At 38.0% G+C, this 18,818-nt stretch overlaps 1 long non-coding RNA gene across 3 annotated transcripts; it reads right to left on the reverse strand.

Annotated features, from left to right (window-relative positions):
- LOC110398458 lies at positions 1,118-18,424 on the reverse strand. Of its 3 annotated transcripts, none has more exons than XR_002438387.1 (4): positions 17,694-18,424; positions 7,327-7,464; positions 6,509-6,612; positions 1,118-2,320 (listed from the first exon to the last, which is right to left on the reverse strand). It is a non-coding gene; the product is annotated as an uncharacterized LOC110398458 (long non-coding RNA). The 3 variants fall into 3 exon arrangements; XR_002438386.1 differs by lacking the exon at positions 17,694-18,424 and adding an exon at positions 15,883-16,500; XR_002438388.1 differs by lacking the exons at positions 6,509-6,612; positions 17,694-18,424 and adding an exon at positions 15,883-16,500.

Consider the following 18,818-nt stretch of genomic DNA (forward strand, 5'->3'; position numbering starts at 1 on the left):
TCATTTTCCCAGAGGAAATAACTATGACATGTTTGGGTGTTTAAGACCTTTCCTTACACCAGCCATCAATACATGCTTTATATATTAGCAGTATTTCGAGAGATATTACATCTAGAGCTTCTAGTGAGATAAGACAGAGGACTGGGTTCTTTGCAACTTTGAGAATCATTCACACAATCTGAGGGTACTGTCAGCAGAAAGTTGCCTGTTTTCCCTACTAGCAAAATCCTGACAAAGAGCCTTCACCCACATCACAAAGGTTGTTCTAAATCCTAGAGGGGTTACAGGGAACTCTCAGTAGTCTCTGCTGAAACTCTTACACTCTGCATGAAATGCTTCACAGGGACATGTATAAAATGCTTACTGAGACATGGGAGAGATCCCAGATATCCCATTCTGCATAGTCCTAACATCAGCCACATGAGTTATAAGAAAGGAAATATTCCCTTTCTGTAGCTAATCCCTAATACTCATTTTCATTTCACCTAAACCTAGGTCACAAAGAAAGATTTCTGCCCACGTTAAAATGCTAGACATCAAAAATACGTAATGGTGAGATATGATCCCAAACATTTTGGGATGACCTGAGAGTTAACTTGTTACTTTACACGATACTAGTACCACGAACCAATTGCAACTTGTTCAGTCGCTGTCATTATTTTTATTTATTTTAAGTCAAATTCTGATTTTTTTTTTCATTTTTCTTTGTATTTTCAGCCAAACTTTGAATAATTAACACTAGATGGTGCTTTTTGATGAAAAACATCTAGGCCAGTTTTTCTTTAAAACTCCTGCTGCAGCACTACAACAAAATAAAATGACCATTGCAATTATGGCAGGCCTTGAGGAATCAGGCCATCTGATTTCCAGTGTTTTCCTTTGAGAAGAGCAAATTCACCACACAAATTAAAGTGCAAGCTGCAAAATAAAATTAAGTATCTTAATACTTCCTTTTTCATTGTATGAAGCTCCAGTGTTCATATTACACACATCAAAATAGTGATTGTAGTCATATGTGGCATGCATATTTTATTCCTGCAGATAAAGACGTAAGATATGTATGACATAAGATTATATATAGAGTAGATATTATTATAGAGCTTATATATCTTAGATATAAGATATAGATATATACAAGTATAAATATCCTGTTTCTATATAAAGTACTCAATAAATAAAAATAACCTTTCTTTGTGGAAGTGACAGTAAAGTTCAGCACTCCAAGAGAAACAAGAGGGAAAACGCCATTCATATATATTAAATACAGGAAGAAGCAGCCTATGGGAAATGTTGACATAAAATATTAAAACATTTTTTCTTATCCATGTTAAAAGAAGTTAGTTGTAGTTTGCCTGGACTAGTAGCTCTGAACTGTGGGTGTGTTTGTTTTTGATGTTTTCATTTGATAGATAGGAAGTTACAGTATAGGAACGAGTGTGATCCAGGTCAATAATTTCCTTAAAGACCTTACTCCTTAACATATTATACATTCCTACTAAGACTGTAAGCCTAAAATGTGTGTCACTTTCAATTAGGTTAACAAATTTTCTGCCAATACTAGCCAAGTATTATGGATTTACTATGGAAAATAACTTAGTAGTTAAATAAATATGATGACCAATTTTGACTTAAATGAATCAGTGCTCTAAGTTGACACGCTGGTGAGTAGGACATAGAATGAATGTGAACTAATCAGATCAAACTGAAGAACAAGCTGAGCTCTATATAACAGCTAGTCCTGCAAGGAGGACAATCACTAACAATTAGTAAAGTGCTGTCTTCCAAACCAGCTGATGTATGCACTCGGGAAAATACGTGGGTGACCTTCCAACTGAAAGCATTAAATCCTGCTCTCTGCAGGAATTGAGGCACAGCTGAAAGTTTTTCTCCCACAGAATTCCTCATTGTCTCCATAGTTAGAGATGATTTAACAGGGACTAACTGGCTGTGACTGGAGTGAACTCACAGCAGCCTGATTCTTGCCCCCTTGCTGAGGCTGAGCCTGCTCTTTGACACATGCAGCCCTGCTCCTTCAGAGGAGTGCCTGGGTGATACAGCATGATGCATAAACTAAACAGTGAGATAGAGAGAAGAAAATTTCATTCCCAAGACTCAAAACAGTATTCTGCTGATTAGTTACACTTATTAATTATATATTTACTTTACACCTTGAATGGGATCATACACAATAAAGCTTATGTGGCAAAATTTTCCGGAAGCCTTCAGGAGAGTGAAATGGATGCTGCTTTGGAAGCTGGCATGCTACATCCCTGTCGACACGGACTCTGCTTCCCATTTCCCACAGGCAAAGCTCCTTCACCTTTCCAAAGAATGACAGAAAAAGGGGATCGTTTTTTAATCATCAAACTCAAGGGCAGGACAGTATAAATTAGGGGATTTTCCTGTAGGAAAAAGCTGCAGAAAAGGAACCTTTCCAGACTACATCACTACCAAGTTTCACTACAATTTCTGCAAAACTGGCCTTTTCTGCAGTGAAGTTTTGATGTATTTTCTGTAGTGGTTGTATTTAATTTTTTTTGCTTTTTTTTTTTTCCCCCTGGTGAAAATATAGCGATTGTCCTCAGGTCACATAAACCTGTTCTGAAAAATCTTTACTTCTGCATTATACCTCAAGTTTGAAGTTTGCTTTTAATTCTTTCAATGATAGGCAGTATTTGCCAAAGGTGCCACCAAATACCTGGTTTGCGCTCTCACCAGAGTCAGAGCTTGCTGACTAGACTATGTATCCCAGGATTCATCATAAACTTCATTTTCCAAATGAGTTCCAGACAGCATCCTTGCTGTGTCACCCTGTGACTCTATCAACAAAAGTTCATGTACATTTGGAGCTCTGACATAACACTGCAGTAGGCCCTATCAATATGGTATGATGTCGTGCTCAGTTGTTACAAAATGTTTTTGTGGTGCTGAGAATCTCTTCTAGGTCTCATCATTCATACAGTTTTAAAAAAAACATTAATTTTAGAAAAAAATACTGATGTTTTAATAATTTTCATAAGCACTGAAATACCCTGTGAAATCAAGATTTTTCAGTTAGACCATCAGAAAGTGCTAACACAGAACACGCAATCCTATTTTATCTGATTTGACCTCTTCTACAGTCAGAGAAAACTGAGCACGGAAAACGTAAAGATATCTTTATCTATGCATGAAGGTAAGCTGATTGGATATGGAACACTTGAGAACTCTGAAAAACTTGAGTTCTTCCAACAGCCCCTTCTGGAAAGGAAAAGATGTGGACAGAAACTTGATTCTGATTTCATTTAAATTGGTATAAATCAGAGGTGACAAATCTGGAAAAAATGTTGGGCTTTGAGAACAAAATGTGAAATTTGTAATTTACAGCTTCTGAATAAAATGGTACAGCCCTATATCTAGCCAACTTGAAGACAGAAAAAGATAGTGTTGCATAAAAATAATCCAGAATAATTTGATCTCCTTCTATCTTAGGCCAATAGATGAAAAAAGCCAGAGAAACATCGTGGACACTACGGTCCAGAATTATAAACAAATAGAAATCTCGATAATAGAGATTATCTCGATAATCTCAACTGTAACTGAATTTGGGTGCATGCTTGACCTGTAAAGGCTACAATAAAACTTTAGGATTGAGAAAAGCACTCTGATTAGCCATGTTCTCTGATTTTTTTCTTCTTTTTCCAATCTCAGGATTTGTACAGAAAACTCATCCCATTCTGCATATCACTACTCTTTCCTACACCAGCTGTCTACTTGAGGTAACGGGTACAAGATGCCTGGGACATGACCTTCCCTGTGACAGTGGTACATATGGTGACATTATGGCAAAACTATTGCCTACTCTTCACCACTTATCTCAGAAGTCTACCTCAACCCAGCATTTCCCCACTATCTCACATTCTCCAGCTTATACACAATAGAAGTGACAAACCAACAATGAATATAGCAAAGTTATTTTTCTCCAAAAGGTTTTTGTTTGGTTCTTTGCAGGCCTCCAAGGAGCTCATACAGCCCAATCTTGCTCTCCTTGCTAGCTAACATTGTCAACATTAAAGCACGTTTTAATGTTTTTCTTACTTCCATATGGAGTACATTAAAAAGTCCAACCAGCCAACAGAGTCATGGTCTTATTCATCCTTCAGAGAAGCTACAGCTTTAGACATCTGTTAAAAATCTGAGTGGGAGTAGAAACATTAAAGAAATACTTTCTAAGACTGAGCAGCCTTCTAGGAGAGGTGAAATTACCACTGAGAGCAAGGAAAGGAAAATCAGCGTCTGTTCGGCATGATACCTTCTATATGTCTAATAAACATGAAAAGCCAATGTGGAAACATCTTAAATGGAGGGTGTGCTGGTTGGCAGGGGAATATGTTGGGGGAAAAACCATAGGTTGCTTTTTCATTACTCTGTAGGACTGACAGGTTTTCTGCTGTTGTCATGAGATTTCAGGACATGCTCCAAGGCAATTCCCAGTCTCACTAACCTACTTGGCCTGATTATGCATGGGAAAAAATCCATGCCCCAGATTCAGTACAGGTCCTATAAAGGAGCACCACAACTTGTCTGTGGCACACTTTTATTAGTCAAGGTCAATATGCATTTCTTATTTAGAGGTATACAAGTTGGACTACCACCTGCAGACATAACATGCTAATAGTAAAGGTTAAGTCTACATGGAATATTATGTCAAAAAGTAGCAATATAGTGACCCAAGACTTTACAAGTGTTACATCAAAAAACATTCTTCTTAAGCTCCAGTTTAGCAGAACAGGAATCAGACTCTGATTCCAAGATGCACAAGACAGACAAGTATAGACGGACAAGTAAGCCCTACCAATCTTCTTGCAGGCACATGGTTTCTTTTCTACACGTTTCTTGCTGTACTAACTACAGATGTTCCACAAATACCTTCTGCTGCTACCTACCAGCATAGCTAAAAAAGTATTAACATCACAGACTGACTTTTCTTATGTTTGCAGAGGAGGTAGTGAAGGGAAACACTGACTTTCCCACACAGAGCATGCAACTAGTCTTCCTAGAAGACTAAAATCAGAGGAACAGTCAAACGTAGCTCTTATTTTGAGAGTCTCATTATTATTCTTATATTCTATATGTAAGAATATAGGTACATATATATTCCTAAATATATAAGAACACCCTGAACCAATTGGTTACAACAGAAAAACTATATGAGTAAAGCATACAGATCCTAAACTTTTGAACAAATAGCAAGCGAAACCTGACCAAACTGCCTGCGGGCCAGCATTCATTGATTGCTTTCTTATGTTCATTATCTTAAATGTGGCAGTAAATATGCTTTAGGCAGTATAGTGTAGCCTCAGCTGGATGTGAAGAGTCCCTCCTGGGACAACGAATTCCAACCACAGCTAGGTGATCACTTCCAATAAATTATAAACATAAGAGAAACAAAACACAGTAGTGATAGGGAATGATTAAGGGGACAACAATGGGCAAATCGCATCCTTCCCTACCAACTGAGATGGACACTGATCTTCACAACTTAACTGACTCTATCTTAAGACCAACAAGTCATGCAAGAATCTAACGTAATCCTTACAAAACTATATTCCCACTACTGACTGGGTCAGTTCTGATTTATTGCTAAGAATTTGCCTCTGTAAAAGGTATCACACCTGAAAACAAAAACCAACTTCACACTAGGAACTTGGGGAGTCTGACAGGATTCCTGGAGGAGATTCATGGAGTTTGCTTTCTCTGGCTTTGAGCCATGTTTTCCAGTATTCACACTTCCCAATTTCTCAAACCTTATAGCGCAATACAATATTAACCACACTATAGGTTAAGATAGTCCACCATGATCATTCCAGAGAAATAAAAATGAAGGTTTATGTTAGTCATCCTTCTTTTTCTTCACCATTCTGCCATGGAAACAATTTTACTGTGTTCATTCACTGACATAAGAAAATATATCTGCTTATTAGCAATTTCCCCTTTTCACAGACATAAATCATGTTTTCAGACTACACAATTGGATGAAATGGTTTTTTTGTAGATTAAATTTCTCAGTAAAATCATTACCTCTAGAGTATTGTCTTTCAAACAACATGCATACATCTCTATTTACTAAAGCTGTTCCTTTCGTTTTTAAAACAAAATATGAAAATAAAAGGAGATAGTAGAAAAGAAGAGTTTTGTAAGGGCAACAGCAACTTGTTGAATAAATGTATTACAGGAATAAAGGAATCAGGAACTCCTAAGTGAATAGAATAACACCTAAAATTTACTACTACTATACTAGTCTTAGTCATTTTTTTAGCTATTAACCCAGGACTGCCATGAAATATGGTCTCATATAGAGAAACTTCCTAACCACAACCTTGAAGGAAATGAAAAAATATAAAATAAAAATGGTATAGAGGAAGACTAAACACAGTACTTCAGAAATGCACGCAGCACTGGCTTGTAAAATGGCATCAGAATATTTATTCTCCCTTCCTTTTATAATGGTAAGCAAGTACAACAATACCTTTTCCCTCATGCCACTGTGGATGTGTGCGGTGGGGTGAGGTTTGGACTGAGTTCTTTGTAAGTATTCCCAAGATGTCTCCATTGTAGACTTGGAACACATCACTAGAAAGAAATGGTGTACACAAAATCTGCGTATTCCTTTGAAACTAAATGCTAGTACTGAATAGCAGCTGCTATTGTGCTCATTTTCACCAAGCTTCATGCCCATTAGACCTTATTACAAACTGAAGTGTTGTGCTTGCCATTTGGAAAATCACAGGTAAGTCACACAGCACTGAGCTCATTTGTGTCACAAAAGGATAAAAACAAATCAGACAGCAAGCAATTCAGTCTTCTCAGACAACAGCTGTAAGTGCAAGTGGCAGCTAACAGATGAACTTGGCAGAGAAAGTTTACCTGCACAGAGCCCATTACAAACAAGAACTCTTCACTTTGTCTCAGAAGGGCTTGAGCCTACAGAAAATCAGGATGATCCAGAATGATTTAAATGTGCAGCTTATTATTTTGACAGCAGCAAAGATTGACATGAGGAAAGAGACAATACTGCTGCTAGAGCTTGATTGCCTAACACTATAAAACACCAGTGTTTATAGTCTTTTCTTGCCCATTTTTATGAACATGAAAAAATATAATGCAGCAAAGGGATAGAAATTACATTTTAACTAACCTCTTATTTTTGTTAAAAAAAATTAAATCATAGCCCAGCTAAAGTTTTTGACAGTTCCAGCAAATACATCAGAGATCTCAGGCAAGGTGCTTGACTTTTTATTCTAATGCAACCTTACTGCACTGATGTGATTTAGCCACATGTATTACCTGTAGTTCTGGAACCAGGAGCCCAGACCATAACTGCTTTAGTCTCAGGACAAGAGTATAAAATGTGGCTGATGCATAACTGATTCATTTCCAACCTCCACACTTCTCAAGTTCCTCCAGAGACCGTCAGAGCTAATTCTGTAACAGAGGAAGAAAAATGAAGCACATTACTATGGAAATTAACAATTTATCAAAACGTCATGAGCATGACTCTCAGATACCCTCAGATAATTGTTACTACATTAGATGGAAACAGTAATGATAAGCAATCGGAAGAGATAAAGAAACAGAAATAAAAGAGTTTATCAGTATTTTCTATCTTCTCCAACTCTCATTGATTTCCCCTTTTTTTTATTCTAATACTCTGTTCTTTGTCATAATAATTAACAGGTCTGTAGGAAACAGTTCTTTACCTTGTGTTTCATAAGCGTTTCCATGTACAGCTTTATAAAAGATGGGGCTGATAACTGTTTCAGACGTTAACTGTAATTTTCAATAGAAAAAGTTTTGCTTAATTCACCTCAGTATTCACTTCATTACTGGTACCAGAAGATATTTATTATATTGAACAGTGCCTGCTGTACTGCTACTCTATCGTGCCACGACTGTATTACTTCTACAGTGTTCTCAGGGGCTTTTGAATTTTTATACTTGGTTTGATTTACAACATTCTTTGACACAGAAGACAGCGCTTGCTTGAGGTAATATCTGGGCCATCATTCAAATTCATTCATAGAATTTAGTCAGAAACATGGTATAAAAATAAGCATGTCACCTTTCACTCAGTAACAAATATCCAGCCTCCTCTTGACAGCTTTGGCAAAGGACATCACTCCTGCAGTGGTTTATCATTACGTTGAAAAGCAGTGAGTGGGAGACCTACTCACTAAACCCACTGGAGCTGGGCAGATTAATAGCCAGTGTTGGGTTTCAGGGTGTCTTTTTTGGATGGAAAGAACGTGGCATTTTGCTAACATTGGTAACAGCTTGCACAGCTTGTGATACTGCCACAGTTGAAGATGGTCCCTAAACTTTTAAATAATGAAGTGAACTGCTCTGCATTACAGGGGACTCATTAGCTACACACAATGGCACTGTGAGGGGATTGTTGGCTGTGCCAAGGGCCGTCCAGAAAGGAATTATAATTTTGCTTTCTCTTGTAATTCCCCCTACAGCAATTTCTGAGCACCACAAAACCTTTACTTCATTTGTTTTGTACAACTTCAGGACCTTTCTTCACAATAAATGAGAAAGATGAGGAAGTGAAATAGAAATATGACTGATCCTAATTTGCTCATGTTCTCAGAAGTATCTTTGGACATCTGAGATTATGTATTTCACCCAAGGTCACACTGAAGGCCTTTGGTGAAGTGAGAAATTGAAGCTGGGTGTTGTGAAACCAGCCTTGTCTTCCAGCAGTCACCCATCTCTCTGAAAATGAAACCTGCCATAAAGCAAAGATTCCAATTATAGCCCAGGTACAGAAAACAAAACAAAAACCGTGGAATCACATAGGATTTCTACCTCAACTCCTTGCACCAAATTTTGTTCACAAAAAAATCTACATGCAACAACTTATATGAAGAATATACTACATAGCAGGTGCTATCTGTATTACAAACGTGCTTTCTCATACCAAAGACTTTATAGCAAAAAGCAAAGTAAATGTATTTATTTCTAAATGCTTTTGTTCTAAAGTACTTATGTGCAGGTGTCACACAAGATGGCAAAAAATTCCTATTAACTTGAATGTCAGAGCAGAATCCTGAACATTGTAAAGGCTCAATCTTAAACTGCATTCAAATATCTAGACACATAATTCAAGGGTAAGTGAAGAACATGCAGCTAAACACAGGATCCAAACCTAAAAACTGCTTACTGGGACTATCCTGCAACATATTTTTGTCTCGTTACTCACTTAACTACAAAGGTATTTTTGAGAACAGAAAAATTAAAACGCATTACAAAAGCATTGGCAACTCATTCTCCCCCAGCCCAGGACAGTCTTTTATAGAATCACAGAATGGCTTGGGTTGGAAGGGACTTCATAGATCACCAATTACCAACCTCCCTGCCATAAGCCACTTAACTCACTTACTCAAAAACTCCTTCTTCTATCACTTGGATACTCTGGTGAAATGGAATAGATGATGTTCTTTTATATACATAAACACACATACCTACTTCATTAGCTAATGATGTTTTAAATAAATTTGCATTAACCAGAAAACCAAGTAACCTAACACTCGCATGTTAAGATAGGTATCCAGGGTATGTGAGATAAATTATCATTTGGTCTGTCCTTCTATTTCCTTTGATTAAAGAGGAGTCTAGAGGACTCAAATAGATGACTGTATTTTGGAGAACAAAAGCACGGCTGTTGATCAATCACATTGGTGCAGATGTTCAGGTTTTTTTTTATTATTTTTTTTTATTTATTTTACAAATTGGCAGCACTCCAAAATCAACAAGAGAAAGGGCTTCCACAACCAAACCAAACAAAACTAGGGTTGGTTTGTAAAGAAACAGAATAAGATATAAAGAGATGAATAAAGGCTCCACTACAGATACACATTCCACCTATGAAATGGTGTTTTAAAAAAACATCAGTGTACTCAGTTCTTCATGAAATGCCTATCACGCACACAGATGTGCACACATCTTTGCTACAAGTACAGCATGTAAACAGCTACCTATCAAGAAATTTTCACTCTCACACTGGCCCTTTGGATATGGCACTGTGACCAGCCTCAATATCCCCAACCACTTAACATATATGTAGCTACCATTAAAAATTACTTTAAGTTCCAGCAAAGAAAAAATACTACATCAGAATGAACATTAGCATTCATCACTCCTTCATATAAATTCAGCTGGCTGAAATATTCTTAGTCTGTACTGGCACAATTTGATGGTGAGCTGCAGAGGTATAGCGATGGGACAATACTACTCAAAACTCTGGCTACCAAGGGCTTGATGCTGGACAGCAGAACATCACTTTCACCGAATGAATGACTTTAAAAAATAATAATAACAACAATTAGATTGGCATGATTTGTTGTCATTGATTTAATACACTTCCTTCAAAAGCAAATTTCATATAACAGATAAAACAGTATCCCTTTTCCAGACTTATAAGCCATAAGCACCAAGCAAGCCTATAAACAGCAGAAGTAGGGTTAAGGGATTGTTGTTTAGTTCTTTGCAGGCAAGTTTTAATTCATTCTACTGAGCATCTGAGTAATTGCAGCAATAGATTTTAATAATTTATGTGTTTGTGTGTGGTTTCACACAACCCTGTTTTAGCTCAGCTCTTTACTCCTAGAACTATGCAGTTGTCTCCTGCTTAATATTTGACTTATCCCCTGCCATGATGATGTTATTTTTGTCCTAAAAAACTATTGCTGGTTGTTTTGCGTTGTTGGCTTATTTTTTCATGAATTCCTTTTAAACTTTGCTCTTTCAGAAACATAATCTGACAAGAGTTTCATACATCTGTATAATGCTTATCTTTTTGTTCTGCAGACCCATTATTTGACAGCTGGATCACTCTTATCCAGAGAAATACTCTGAAAATGAGACGCTGTCTGGCGCCAGGTGCACTGCGGTTACTGAATCCTAGAATCACTGGGATGGCATGCAGGACGTTCAATTATTCTAATGCGATCTCTTGCTCTTCTTGGATTCTGGCTAGAAAAGTCTAGCAGGCTCACTTGAGCAATGCTCACACACTGTTTTCTTACTCAAGCATTTTTCTTTTTTCTAGGCTTTGAAGTAAGCTGGAAAATTACATCACATTCAGTTATTAACAATTAAGGATATAGACCAGAATTCTAGGTTTTTGGCCTGTATCACAAAAAATGACAATTCTATTTTGAATACATTTAAAGCTAGTTACAGTACAAAACAACAGACCACATCACCAGCAGCTGATTAGCGGGTCTTGTCCTTGCTGGGTCACTTACTGTTCACTGTTATTGCTGCAAAATTCAGTAGAGCAGCCTGCCAGGTGGTGAACTCTGTGCATCTTCAGAAATCTTCTGAAGAAATTTCCACACAAACATTCCAGATCTATTGTCCAGAACACTCTGAGTTCTCATTCTGATCTATTTTATTATGGAGTATTTCCCACAAACACAGTGGCACATGCAAGATCAGAATGAGAAGGTCCATTCTTATAAGGAGAAAAAATAATTAATTTTCTAGATTGGAAACTCTAACTGATGTTAATACATCGGGTGGAATCACTAACTTGCAAAAAAAATGCTTCCACAAAGCAAAGGCTACTGTTTCATCAAGCTTTTGCCCCATAGACTTCAGCATTCCTATCAACTAAGACTGACACAACTATCACTATGGAAAGAGATAACAAAACTCTCATCCTGGACTGGATGTGGTAAACCAGCAGGTGATTTGAAGCATGAAATATCTCCAAACAGGTAGTTTCCTTATATCGTAAGTTATTTACTTGCTTCCCTTTGCTTAAAGAAAACAAAACCAGATGAGACAAAAATAAATTACAGCTTCTGTTATTTTTGGTATATGTATGAACTTGGATATACTCAGTAACCCAGGAGACGGCAGACATCTGTTAAATTCATACCATCAGTATAAGGTAAGTAGTGACGACCTCACCCACCCCAGGTGAGGTCACCACCACGCACCATGAAAGCAACCGGCAGTGGAGGCTTTGAGACACCAACTGCCAAAGAGCCAGGCCTGACCCCAACCTAACTGCACACAGGGACTGGACATCCATCAGCAGGTGCTGCTCTGGGGCTGGAATTTAATGAAAGCCCATATCCAAAAGGGCTCAGTTGTAACTCAAAGATTGCCAGAGGTTTCTGTTGGTTGATTGCTTAGTCAAGACAACAAATTTGTTAAAAATAACTGCTGATTTGTTTCAGCTTTTAAATAGGAACATGCTATTTTTCTGAGAGACTGTGAAGTGCATGCAAACGTCTGAAAAATTCAGCTTTTGCCCTGAGAATGATTAATCCTATGCAGCTGTTCTCCTGGAATATTTTCCAATGTGTTCAGTAAACCTTAAAGATTTGTTACAGAGTGGTGACAGAATTATTTTGCATAACTAACTCCACATTTTCATGAACTGTGAAAGCTTAAACTTTGAGACAAGATAGCTTGGACTGATTTGGGTGATTAATAAGTAGGAAAGTTTTAAATGGAGAGCACTACTACTCCGTTACCACTCTGTTAGTTATTCCTGCCTTAAGAAGGTTATTTTCCAAGAGCAAATGCATAATGTTCACTGTCCTCAGGACCTGTATATTTCCTAGATGCGTATATTTGTCTTTTTTGTTGTTGTTTTAAACAGTCATTCATGAAGCATGAGAAAAGGTAAAGAAAAAATTCAAATTAGCACATTTTTTCTAGATTTTAAATCAATCCTTTTCAGTTTAAGTTTGTCTTCCCAATTTCCATTCACATTACTCCCAGAGCAATTTCTAGATGTTCTCAATGAATTTATCTTTTCTGCTTCAGCTGTTTCCTCCTGCTAAGCTGGGCTCTAATTCAAGAGAACATTTAATTGTTTTAAAAATTTTTAAATCCTGTCCTTAAGCTTTGTGAAAATCAATTTGTCATGGAAGTAACGCTTACAGTCTTGATTCAGAAATGGACATAAACCCTTGCTTAAGGACTGTCCTCACTTGAGAGGTCTGCCTGAAGTTCCTATTACCGTGTAACATTTTCAAGAGCACTCATAATTCAACAGACTACTAAGTGTTGTTCACTTGCAGGTTGGCATTTTTTAAAAACTATGTTGTTGCTGAATAAGGCTGGATTGGGTGAAGCTTTTGAAAAGCTCTTGCTGAATTGCAGCCTTACTCAGCTCATTTATTTCAGCATAGAAATATGTAGTTCAAGCTTCTTATTTATTTCTGGCTCTCTCATTTCTTCTATTACATTTCTATTGGTAATCCCCACAAGCCATCTGCTTCCACCTGCTTCACCCCCTCCTTCCAAAACATAAATCTCCAGTTTATTGTCTAATGGGATAAAAAAAAGAAGCATTTCTTTTAAAAATTCCTTTAACTTGATGTCTTGGGACTGGGTTTCATTCTAAATGTTGACCATCACAGTGTGCCACAGATTATTTCCTTCCTGTAGTGACACAGCCAGTGCTGCATGGCAGCAGCCCAAAGCAGCACTGATAGGCGCATACTACCTCCAAGTGCTGCCTTCCCTCTCCTGTATTCTGCATCTCTGTCCATATAATTCAACATGCCATCTTCTCTTCTTCCTTTTATCATCCTTTCTACTGACAGTTCTGTAAGCAATTCTAATAAGGCCACTGTTTTCTATAACAAAATGCATTCTCTTCCAGGTCAGTCAGTGACTGTCATAGCCTCCGTATTCCATCACTTTCACTGATTTTCCCAAACACTCTCCTCTTACAAACAGCTTGATTTTGTGCTACTCCTCTTGCCTCAGACACGTCTGTTGAAGATAGCCTCCTGCCTGTTGAGACTCGGGCAGAAATTTCCCTTCTGATTTTACCACTGGATATCTTTTTATTGAGCCTTCCACATCCCTAGCCCACAACTCCATCAGCAATATGGAGCCAGTAAAAGATAAGGAGCGTGAAGGAAGAACTCAAACTGCCTCTTTAGCTCTGGAGAGAACAGTTTTGACAGTACTACACTTTCATCGAGAGATGACTTTTTCTAAGTTTCTATAAACTTTCCTAATTGAAAAATACAAGAAAAATCCAGGTCCTGGCACAATTCTGTGGTGACTATGCTGTGTACCCTACTCTTATAGCAGTCTGATGAGTTTACTGCAGTTAAAACTGCTTCTTTCTACAAACATCCTTAATGGCAGGAATATTTAATAACAGCATACGTTTGATTCCCAAGTTATCTCCCTAATAAGTTGTCTGCTGTAAAATCTGACCACTGTTATTCCATCACAGATTGGAAAATGATTTCAGAAGATGCGATTAACCAAAGAAAAGACAAAACGCATCTGCTTCAAAGAGCTTAAAGCCTGAAGAACGTTCATAGAAGAGTACTAGTGAACACAGTTATCTGCAGCTCCAGAACAGACCCCAGACATGTCCTGCTAAATTGTATCAAAACGCATATGGAACATAAAATGGTTCTGGAAAACAAAGAAGACCAAAGCATTCCATATGATTTCTTGATCAAAATCATTCACCACTTTGCAATGTATTTAATAAAAAAAATAAAGCAATCAGGTAAGCACTAAAATGGAAATAATTCAATTATCTGTAAAGTAATATTTTGCATTCAAAAGCATTTGATTATCTAAGTGTAATTAGAATATTTTTGAATTTTAAAATATCACAACTCTATACTGCCATACATTTCTGGATATGAAGAATTTTTCATTTTACCTCCATTTTTCATTCCACTGGAATGATTTCGGGCTAGCTTGAGTTGCCCTCTAGATGTTCCCACTCCCTCACTGGCCTTTAGAGTAGATGAATCATCTAATTATCTAATTTAGACAATGTCTCAAGATTCATATGTAACATTAATAAGAGGAGATTTTAAAAAACGAAGTGAAACTTTTTGCTCTTTCATGATTCTCATTTCTCTAAATGGATGGCAATGCAATCTTGTTTCCCTAGTGCAGAACAGCAAGTCCTTGGCATGGGATACAATCGCATTGCCTGAAATCTTTGTGGTTAAAAAAGCTTTCATCTGGCAATGTAGCAAGACTTAATCTGAATACTGAAACTTAGCTCTAGCGTGATCCTATCATGAAATAAAATCTCCTAAAACAAAGTGCTGGACATTTTGGATAACCATTTTTCAGGCACCTGAAGGTGGAATCTCCAGACACACCATTACTGACCGCTGAGTGGCAGTATAAGGAAAACAATGCCAAAACCAAAGTAAAAATCCACGTGGTCTTCCACTGAATCCATAATGCCTGATCATTTACACAGAATATCCCCATTAGGAAATACGTGTTTTATCAGAGAATACACTTTGATGCACCATACTGTGCCCTAGTCATGTTAGCTGGTTACAGTATTACATATATAAAGAGAAGATTCTGCATCTGCATCTCAAATACGTGCTGTGGTTAAGAAAAGAAAACCTGGATGCTTCTTAAAGAAAATTCAGAAAAAGTTTGTGGCGGTCTGTTAGATGAGATAGGACTTCATCCTAAAAGCTGAAGGCCTATAAATCAATACATCAGTAAGATGGATATTGTGAAAACAAAAACAAAACAGCATTCAATACAAGGTGAATATTAAAAATTAAAATTAAAACACAATAAAAAATAAAATTAACCTTCCTGATGAAAGTTCTGGAACTGAGGAACATCGACAACTTTTATTACAAACTATACAGCTACAATAAAAACCATTACCTAAAAATTATTAATTAGCTGTATTAAACACCTGAAACACACAGCAGACTTCAGGTATGTATAAAAGTTAAGTAAAAAGAAAGCTTCAGTCAAGCTAATAGATAAGTTCTTATTTTAAATAAGGCTTATTCACAGAGCGTGAAAAAGGCACAACCATTCATAATCTAGCAGCAGCAGCTGATCACCTACCTTCTACGATCAACAGAAGATGCAAAGAAAAGCAAAACACAATGGGATGAAATATTAGTATTACCAGAAGAATTTCAAATACAATCCCATAGTTCTTCAGCCAGCAACTTCCTTCTGCTCACTAAATATTCAATTGTACAGATAAATACTAGATAAAGCAGCATGATAGGAAGCTTAAAAAAAAATATGGACATAGAAACTGCAAAAATATTTCTCATTCGCAAACTGCTAATTTAAAAAAAAAAATTGAAATGTGAAAGCAAGGAAGAGAGGTTGCATTGCACAGTATGCAGGAAGGTGGTAACAGACAGCTGAGTACAAAAGTCCACAGGCTAGAAAGATTAAAGCAAAACAGAAGTCTCTTTCAAGATTCAGTATTCAGATGAATCTTTTCTCCTATTATGCAGCTTCTTAAGATGTGGTTTCAAGTGCAACTTAAACCCATCTGAACCCACGCTCACATCTCCCTGACCCTACCCTTTTTCATGTCACCACTAGCAATCACTGGACGTGGCAAGTCAGATCAAGTTGCTGATACAGCTGAAAGTTAATTTGTTTTCTTCCTTCTGCCACCTGCCTGGCCACACAACTGCTAGCAACAACACAAAGAGAGCGGTGCACAGCCATTCCTGGGGATGAGAGGAAAAGATAAGATTGCCCTTTTCAACAGCAGCAGCTGCAGGCTCTGTGGATGATTTATGATAGTAAACTTGAGAAAGTAAGATCATAGAACAACCACATTTTTCTAATCTTTCCTATTACTCTGAATTATGAGAAACCTGGAACACCGTTAGAGGAGTGTAATCAAGTACACCACAAGCTGCCGAGTACCAGAAGGCAGTCTTCCAAGACTAGCAGTTCAGTACATTCACAAACTTTCTGAGCAAAAAGTGCTGAATATATGGTGCGTGTCCTCTCTTTGCAGTTAATTAAGCAACAGCCATAATAGGACTGAATCACAATGTAATAGTCTATGTATAGTGTGTTGTAAAACATGAAGCCAAAGCAGAATATTGATGCAATTAGGCAAAAATTAACATAACACAATTATCACAACAAAGTCTCTTCAGGGAAAGTAGAAAAGGATGCCATAAGAAAAAGAAGAAAAATGCAAATGTTCGTAAGTCAGCCTGAGGGAGCTACTCATCGTTACTAAAATAGCACTGTGTGCCCACAGCACTGCTCTATGGTGCTTCAATTGATGACCTCACAGCCTCCCGCCAAACTACCTCAGGCCACAATCTCCGCAGGTCTTAAACACTGACATGGATCAATTTGAATAAGGTTAGGATTGTTTAACAGTAACTCGTGACCTCACTCAGGAAAAAAAGGCTGAAGATGATGCCACCAGCTACAATCTGAGTTGGATTCCACAGACATGACAGAAAAATGCAGCAATTATATGATGCACGAAAGCAATTGCCCACTATCTCACTTATTAATAATGCAATTAAGGCCATGAGGAGCTAATTAGAGAAGTTAAATACAGCTGTGGGAAAGAACAGATTAAAAACTCTGCCTGGTCTGCACTGAGGGGCATAGAGCAGCTTTTGAATTTCTCCTCAGGTTTTGACTTTAATCTGGAAAGACTGTGACCACACCAAGAGAACAAATTATATCCAGAACCTGAACATGGCTGATACTGCTCAACCACCTGTTCCCCAAGCACTCCTTGTGGCTCAAGCAGGACCCACACAGAGCAGACATCACCAACAGCATGACAGGGGCATGTGCATACCCCCACTGTGGCCTTTTGGGCTGAGGCAGCCCCTCCCCCACAGGCACCCGGGATGATCCCACCCAGCTTTTACCTCTGCAGTATCTGTGGTGCAAGATTCAGGCCCAAATTCTTTTCCAGTCCTCTGGGCTGCCTCCTCTATCCCCAGATGCAGATGCACCTGAGCCAAATTCTGCTCTCCCTTCCTCCTTGCAGCACAGCACAACACAAGAATGGCTTTCACTCAACTGGCGAGGCCCCGAGCACCGACAGGGCCGCGGAGCCCAGGCCCACCTCAGGGCTCCACCTGCACCAGGCCCTATCAGCCCGTGCCCTCCCAACTTACTGAGTTCAGCACAGATTCATTTCTGTCTGATTCTCCATGCTGAATCTGTGGTGAAAATGTCCCACAGTTCTTCCAATTCCCTTCCTCAAATTCGAGTATGCACACACTGAACCTATACAACCTACTTTCCCCTTACCACAGTGTTAAACTTAACAGTGATACGGTCACTACCACAGAGCATCCCTCCTACTAACAGCTCTGAGGATGTTCGCTGTTTGTTAGGAAGTTTCCAGGCACAGCTTTCCTGAGAAAAGGCCTGGCAGGGCCTAGAAGGCAAGTAGGCACCAGATCATTCCAGCAGGCCATTTTCAACTCCTAGGAATTAGTGACTGCCTACAAACATTTCTAATTGCAGAAGGGACAGTGGTACAGAGACAGGTACAAGGAGTCTGTGGCAGAACAAAGGAAGGACTTCAACTCATGTTTTTAACAAGCAATTTATGTTTTTTGTACGACATGCATGTAGTGACTGCCTTTCAGTTTAGCATGGAGCACTGTCTTTTGAGGAAACCACTTGTCACGTGTCACTTCTTTATGAACTTCCTTCCAACTTACAAGACCCTCTGCAGATTTGAGAAACAGCATTAAAAAATGGTAAAAATCAAAATGTTACCATTAGCATTCTGGTGTAGTACTGGTAAAGACAATCATGGAAGTGAATTGATAATATCTCATTGGTTTAGTAAAAAAAACAAAAACAAAAAATACAAACTTAATTAAATTAATGCAATAGACAACACTGGAGAGTGCACAGTGACAGAAAGATCATGATTAAAATAAAATTTGTGAAAAACTGCTAGGAAATGAAACATTTAAATCTGCCACTTAGCCACAAAGAACTGTTTGCAGCTTAATATTTTCCAGAGATCACCA

Source organism: Numida meleagris, chromosome 4, assembly GCF_002078875.1.
Source record: "Numida meleagris isolate 19003 breed g44 Domestic line chromosome 4, NumMel1.0, whole genome shotgun sequence".
Classification (NCBI taxonomy): Eukaryota; Metazoa; Chordata; class Aves; order Galliformes; family Numididae; genus Numida; species Numida meleagris.